We start from the raw sequence: 9,308 nt of genomic DNA on the forward strand, positions 1-9,308 counted from the left end.
ATACTATGACTTTTTATGCCTTGCTATACTATGACTTTTTATGCCTTACTATATTATGTCGTTTTTATGACTTTTTATGCCTTACTATACTATGACGTTTTTATGTCTATTTATGACTTACTATACTATGAGTTTTTATGCCTTACTATACAATGTCGTTTTTATGACTTTTTATGCCTTACTATACTATGACGTTTTTATGACTATTTATGACTTACTATACTATGACTTTTTTATGACTTTTTATGCCTTACTATACTATGTCGTTTTTATGACTATTTATGCCTTACTATACTATGACTTTTTTATGACTTTTTATGCCTTACTATACTATGATTTTTCATGCCTTACTATACTATGACTTTTTATGACTCACTATACTATGTCGTTTTTATAACTTTTTATGCCTCACTATACTATGACTTTTTATGCCTTACTATACTATGACGTTTTTATGACTTTTTATGCCTTACAATACTATTTCGTTTTTATGACTTTTTATACCTTAGTATACTATGACTTTTTATGCCTCACTATACTATGTCGTTTTTATGACTATTTATAACTTACTATACTATGAGTTTTTTATGACTTTTTATGCCTTACTATACTATGACTTTTTATGACTCACTATACTATGTTGTTTTTATAACTTTTTATGCCTCACTATACTATGACTTTTTATGCCTTACTATACTATGACGTTTTTATGACTTTTCATGCCTCACAATACTATTTCGTTTTTATGACTTTTTATGCCTTAGTATACTATGACTTTTTATGCCTCACTATACTATGTTGTTTTTATAACTTTTTATGCCTTACTATAGTATGACTTTTTATACCTTACTATACTATGACTTTTTAAGCTTTACTATATTATCACGTTTTTATGCCTTACTATATTATCACGTTTTTATGCCTTACTATACTATGACGTTTTTTATGACTTTTTATGTCTTAATGTACTATGACTTTTTATGCCTTGCTATACTATGACTTTTTATGCCTTACTATACTATGACGTTTTTATGACTATTTATGACTTACTATACTATGAGTTTTTATGCCTTACTATACAATGTCGTTTTTTATGACTTTTTATGTCTTAATATACTATGACTTTTTATGCCTTGCTATACTATGACTTTTTATGCCTTACTATACTATGACGTTTTTATGACTATTTATGACTTACTATACTATGACTTTTTATGCCTTACTATACTATGTCGTTTTTATGACTTTTTATGCCTTACTATATTATGACTTTTTTATGACTTTTTATGCCTTACTATACTATGATTTTTCATGCCTCACTATACTATGACGTTTTTATGACTTTTTATGCCTTACAATACTATTTCGTTTTTATGACTTTTTATACCTTAGTATACTATGACTTTTTATGCCTCACTGTACTATGTCGTTTTTATAACTTTTTATGCCTCACTATACTATGACTTTTCATGCCGTACTATACTCTGACGTTTTTATGACTTTTTATGCCTTACTATACTATGACTTTTAATGCTTTGCTATACTATGACTTTTTAAGCCTTACTATACTATGTCGTTTTTATGACTTTTTATGCCTTACTATACTATGATGTTTTTATGACTTTTTATGCCTTACTATATTATGACTTTTTATGACTCACTATACTATGTCGTTTTTATGACTTTTTATGCCTTACTATATTTTTTCGATTTTATGACTTTGTATGCCTTACTATACTATGTCGTTTTTATGACTTTTTATGTCTTACTATACTATGTCGTTTTTATGACTTTTTATGCCTTACTATATTATTTCGTTTTTATGATTTTTTATGCCTTACTATACTATGACTTTTTATGCCTTACTATATTATTTCGTTTTTATGATTTTTTATGCCTTACTATACTATGACTTTTTATGCCTTTCTATAATATGTCGTTTTTATGACTTTTTATGCCTTACTATACTATGACGTTTTTATGACTTTTTATGTCTTACTATACTATGACTTTGTATGCCTTACTATACTGTCGTTTTTATGACTTTTTATGCCTTACTATGCTATGACTTTTTTGCCTCACTATACTATGACGTTTTTGACTTTTTATGCCTTACTATACTATTTCGTTTTTATGACTTTTTATGCCTTACTATACTATGATGTTTTTATGACTATTTATGACTTACTATACTATGACTTTTTAAGCTTTACTATACTATGTCGTTTTTATGACTTTTTATGCCTCACTATACTGTGTCATTTTTATGACTTTTTATGCCATACTATACTATGACTTTTTATGCTTTACTATAGTATGTCGTTTTTATGACTTTTTATGCCTTACTATATTATGACATTTTTATGACTTTTTATGCCTTACTATATTATTAGTTTTTATGACATTTTATGCCTTACTATACTATGACGTTTTTATGACTTTTCATGTCTTACTATATTATTTCGTTTTTATGATTTTTTATGCCTTACTATACTATGACTTTTTATGCCTCACTATATTATTTCGTGTTTATGACTTTTTATGCCTTACTATACTATGACGTTTTTATGACTTTTTATGTCTTACTATACTATGACTTTTTATGCCTCACTATATTATTTCGTTTTTATGACTTTTTATGCCTTACTATACTATGACGTTTTTATGACTTTTTATGCCTTACTATACTATGACTTTTTATGCCTTATATATATTACTATACTATGACTTTTTATGCCTTACTATGCTATGACTTTTTTATGACTTTTTATGCCTTACTATACTATGTCGTTTTTATGTCTTAGTATACTATGACTTTTTATGCCTTACTATACTATGACGTTTTTATGACTTTTTATGCCTTACTATACTATGACTTTTTATGCCTTACTATATTATTTCGTTTTTATCACTTTTTATGCCTTACTATACTATGACGTTTTTATGTCTTAGTATACTATGACTTTTTATGCCTTACTATACTATGACGTTTTTATGACTTTTTATGTCTCACTATACCATGACTTTTTATGCCTTACTATACTATGTCGTTTTTATGACTTTTTATGCCTTACTATGCTATGACTTTTTTGCCTCACTATACTATGACGTTTTTGACTTTTTATGCCTTGCTATACTATGACATTTTTATGACTTTTTATTGCTTACTCTACCATGTTGTTTCCATGCCTTGTTATACTGACGTTTTTATGACTCTGTATGCCTTAATGTCGCATTTTCTACTTTTCATGCCTTACTATACTATGTCGTTTTCTGAATTTTTAGTCCTTACTATACTATGTCATTTTTATGCTTTGCTATACTATGATGTTTTTCATGACTTTTTATGCCTTACCTATGACGAGTATATGACTTTTTAGTCCTTACTATACTATGTCATTTTTATGCTTTGCTATACTATGATGTTTTCATGACATTTTATGCCTTACCTATGACGAGTATATGACTTTTTATGCCTTACTATACTATGATGTTTTCATGACTTTTTATTCCTTATTATACTGTCTTTTTTATGCCTTCCTATACTATGACGTTTTTATGACTTGTTATGGCTTACAATGCTATGTTGTTTTTATGCCTTGCTTTACTATGTTGTTTTCATGACTCTTTATTCCTTACTGTACTATTTCGTATTATTTACTTTTTATGCCTTACTATACTATGTCGTTTTTATGACTTTTTATGCCTTACCATACTATGACGTATTTTTTTACTTTTTATGCCTTACTATACTATGATGCATTTTTGACTTTTTATGCCTTACTATACTATGTTATTTTTATGACGTTTTTATGCCATAATATATAGTATGACTTACTATACTCTCGTTTTTATAACTTGCTATACTATGACATTTTTATAACTTTTTATGCCTTACTATACTATGACGTTTTTATGCCTTAAAAATTACATATGAAACCTGTTAGAAATTGAACATAATATTTTGACATATATGTCTAGCTACTAGAAAGAAGTTTATTAGTATGTCTGTTTATATTATATAAATATATATCCATCCCAAAACCTGTCAGTATATGTAAATATTATATATATAAGGATAAAAGACAGCAATGTGTGTTCACATTTAATAAGAAATTACCAAAAAATTATTATACAAGCATAATGAATTATAACAAACATGTTATTTTAATAAACTTGCATCTTACTATGAGTATTTCACATATGTTGTGAAATTTTCATGTATACAGAAGATCAAAATATGTCATAATATTTTTAGTTATACATGACACACATAGTAACATCACTCTTGATATAGGGACATATATGTCATATATATGTCATAAGTCAAAGTATAGTAATGCAAAAAAGGTCATAGTATAGTAATAAATAAAAGTAATAATATAATAAGTCATTAGAATTGCCTAAAAACTCATGTGCATGTATTTGGACTATTGGGGAAAGCCAGAGAACTCGGAGAGAACCCACGCAGGCAGAGGAAGAACATGCAAACATGCAAAAAAAAAAAAGTCATAAAAACAACATAGTATAGAAAGGCTTAAAACCAACATAATATAGTAAGGCATAAAAGTATAAAAAGTCAGGAGAACGACATAGTATATCAAGGTATAAAAAACCACATAGTAAAGTAAGGCATAAAAACGTCATAAAAATGACATAGTATGGTAAATTATAAAAAGTCAGGAAAACGACATAGTATATTAAGGTATAAAAAACCACATAGTATAGTAAGGCATAAAAACGTAAAAAAAAATGTCATAGTATAGCAAGGCATAAAAAGTCATCCAAACATCACAATTTATTAAGGCATGAAAGGCATAAATAAATAAATATAAATATATAAATAAATATAGTACGGCATAAATAGTTAAAAAAAGACATAGCATAGCAAGGCAAAAAAAAAGTCATAAAACATCATAGTATAGCAAGGCATAAAAACGTCAAAAAAACGACACAGTATAGTAAAGCATAAAAAGTGACAAAAACGACATAATATATTAAGGCATAAAAACAATATAGTTTAGTACAGCATGAATAGTAAAAAAAAAAAAAACGACATAATATATTAAGGTATAAAAACAATATAGTATAGTACAGCATGAATAGTAAAAAAAAAACCGACATAGTATAGTAAGACATAAAAAGTCATAAAAACGTCATAGTATAGCAAGGCAAAAAAAATCATAAAAACATCATAGTATTATAAGGCATAAAAAGTCAAAGAAAGATGACATATTATATTAAGACATTAAAAATAAAAAAATGACATAGGACAGTAAAGCATCAAAAGTCATAAAAACAACATAGTATAGTAAGGCATAAAACCTCATATAAACATCATAGTATATTAAGACATAAATACGACAAAGTATAATAAGGCATTAAAAGTCAAAAAAACGACATAGTATAGCAAGGCATAAAAAGTCGGAAAAACGTTACATTATAATAAGGCATGAAAGGCATAAAAACATCATAGTATATTAAGACATGAATACGACATAGTATAATAAGGCATAAAAAGTAAAAAAAACGACATAGTATAGCAAGGCAAAAAAGATATTAAAATATCATAGTATAATAAGGCATGAAAAGTCAAAAAAGCACATAGTACAGTAAGGCATAAAAAGTAAAAAAAAAATGTCATAGTATAGTGAGGCATGAATAGTCATAAAAATGTCATAGTATATTAAGGCGTAAAAATGACATTCTATATTCAGACATAAAAAGTCTAAAAACAACATACTATATTAAGGCATAAATATGACATAGTATGGTAAAGCATAAAAGTGATAAAAACGACATAATATATTAAGGCATTAAAAACAATATAGTATAGTAAGGAAGTAAAAGTCACACAAAAGACATAGTACAATAAGGCATAAACAGTCATAAAAACGTAATAGTATATTAAGGCATACATACAACATAGTAAAGTAAGGCATAAAAACGTTAAAAAAAAATGTCATAGTATAGCAAGGCATAAAAAGTCATCCAAACATCACAATTTATTAAGGCATGAAAGGCATAAATAAATAAATATAAATATATAAATAAATATAGTACGGCATAAATAGTTAAAAAAAAGACATAGCATAGCAAGGCAAAAAAAAGTCATAAAACATCATAGTATAAAGAAAGATGACATATTATATTAAGACATTAAAAATAAAAAAATGACATAGGACAGTAAAGCATCAAAAGTCATAAAAACAGCAAGGCATAAAAACGTCAAAAAAACGACACAGTATAGTAAAGCATAAAAAGTGACAAAAACGACATAATATATTAAGGCATAAAAACAATATAGTTTAGTACAGCATGAATAGTAAAAAAAAAAAAAACGACATAATATATTAAGGTATAAAAACAATATAGTATAGTACAGCATGAATAGTAAAAAAAAAAACGACATAGTATAGTAAGACATAAAAAGTCATAAAAACGTCATAGTATAGCAAGGCATAAAAAGTCGGAAAAACGTTACATTATAATAAGGCATGAAAGGCATAAAAACATCATAGTATATTAAGACATGAATACGACATAGTATAATAAGGCATAAAAAGTAAAAAAAACGACATAGTATAGCAAGGCAAAAAAGATATTAAAATATCATAGTATAATAAGGCATAAAAAGTCATAAAAACTTCACAGGTTTCATATGTAATTTTTCATACGTAATTTTTACAGACTATAATTTAAAATACACATATGAATTTACTTCATATGTAAATATATTTCATATATGGAAATTCAACACGTGTACATATATTACATGTGTTCATGGGCAATCCTGAATGTAAATTTAGATCTTATATATTAATAAACCGTGTTGCTGGCAGCATTATAAAGCCTTTCTATTTGTTTTTGGAGGAGTGCCGGGGTTGTTGTGTCCCTACCAATGTTGAGTCCAAACCTATGCCCTTGATGTCACAGCCAGGTCGAGGTGTTGTGAATGAAGCCCTACATTCCCTAAGTGCCAACAGCACTGCTCTAAATAGAGATTTTTAAATAGACAATAGTGTCTATAAATACTTCCTAGTTCTGTTCCATTTTGACTTTTGTGGAACTCCTCATGCAGTGACTCACACACTATTCCTGATCATGTGCTGTTATTTATTTTTAGATGCTTTGAGGATGATCTCTCGCATGGGATCAGATTCTCAGGCACACAGTGATCACATTCTCTCCTCAATAAACAAACCCACAGAAAAGAACGTATTAGGTTGTATTAATAACATTTTACAACAATCGATGTAAATCAGGGTTGGCTGTGTAACAGAACACATTTTATAAATCAATATAGTCTAACTACACTATGTTAAGTGAGCCTTGTTTACTCAAAGCTCAGTGAAATATAATGTAGAAAATCACAGCTTTTCTTAGATGGTTTTAATTTGCTTTTTATCACAGTTGATGCTACATCAATTTCTGTGATTTTTCACATTTTCTGCTTTATTTTAACTTAAATGTTATTCTGGTGGAGTATGTATATAAAAACAGTATGTCATATGGAAGAACACAAATATATACGTTCTAAAAGAACATATTTGTATAACATAAGAATGTATTTTATTGTATTATTTGCCTCACAGCTATGACAGATATACTGTATGTACATTTTCTACATACTGAAACACTGCACAACCTGCCTTAACATCTACATGTTAGCATTTCACCCTTAACATTTATTTAATATAAATGTCTAATCATTTAATAGGGACAATGCAATTTAACATAGTTTCAAACCAGAGCATGGAAGTATTGTGTACAGTGTAATTAAAATAGCTCTCATTATCACAAAACCACAATACACTATAAATATGGAAGTAGGATAAAATACTATATTGAAATGCATTGATTCGGATGTACAGACTAAAAATTTGATTTATTTTTTATGTTTTTTTTTCTTTTTATACTTATTCCAATAAATTTGCTTAATTGAGCAGTAGCCTTTTAGCCTGTGCACAACCCTGCATTTCACTGCACATACTGACAAAACAAATAAAACATTTGAGTCTTGAATCACATTCGAAAAATCAAAAGATTATGGTTCAGTTTGACAGCTGATGTAACTTTACACTGAAAAATGCATAACATCTCATGTCACAACCACTGCTAATATATAATAACAACATACTGAGAAATGCACGTCCTGAACAATTTAAACTCCAAACTTCATTATTAATATGTTCCACACCTTCTAAAATGTGGTCAAACTCAGTATTTTATTAGGACCTAAAAGATGCAAGCATGATCAAAAGAAACACCTGCACAAATTACTCTAACACCACACCCTATAAATAACATGAGCTTATCTGACGGAGCCTAATTTGTCAGCTTTTACAAGAAGACTCACAGGAACAGGGGAAGCTGTGGAAAATCTAATAGCTGTTATTCTTTGATGCTGGGAAGAAAATGGATCAGTGACTCTGCACTGATCATTTTTGTGTAGCTCAATTTAGCACTTAGTGATCTGTATCTATGCATTATGTAAACGTTTGTACCATGACCTTTCCGAGGAGATGGCGGGTGTTATGTATTTTCCTATACTGAAGATGGAAATCAGTTCACAAATATATAGTTTAATTCCTTTTTTTAAAAAAAAAAAGTAATTTCCTACACAAACAGGAGTAAATTGTGTATTGTGACTATTTTCCATTGTGGTTTAACAGACCTTTGACATGCTTGTATTTACAGAACACGATGATGTATGTGGGATTGACTTAAAACAAACAACAGTGCCCATATTCACTATAATGAAGGAACATGTCACCCAGTGCAACGCTGCAGGTCACTGATGCTCATTATAAGCTTTTGGACTGATACTCTACGCCGGTCAGGCTTTCTGGCTTCCTATTTCTAGCTTGTAGCTGTTGTTTTTTTTGAATTTTTAAATTTAAACTTTTAGTGTTTAAATCTAACTCTTTTCTTTTTTGTATTGTAGCAGCTTATCCACATTTCTAATGACTGTTTATTCATCTTCATGTTGGTAATTCATGTTGGTAAATATTGCCTGAAACAACAAATATTCAACAACCAAAGAGACATTGCTCAATAAAATCTAAATATTCTGTTTTGTCAGATCCACCCACTCGTTTTATCTGTCTAGTGAAAATCTTGAGGGCCATATAATGTGATGATTCATGACTGAAGAAAACAGTTTTAAGGTCCAAAATGAACATTTGTATTGAAAAAGCTATAAAAAAGATGATCACACTGCAAAGTTTACAAGCTGAACAATTAGATGTTTAACAGATGACTCGATTCTCCAGAGTCGAGTAAAGCATCAAACAAATATCTGAATT

The sequence above is a fragment of the Seriola lalandi genome, unplaced genomic scaffold (assembly GCF_002814215.2).
Source record: "Seriola lalandi dorsalis isolate HSWRI2012SDOR001 ecotype SW California unplaced genomic scaffold, Sedor1 jcf7180002054235, whole genome shotgun sequence".
Lineage (NCBI taxonomy): Eukaryota > Metazoa > Chordata > Actinopteri > Carangiformes > Carangidae > Seriola > Seriola lalandi.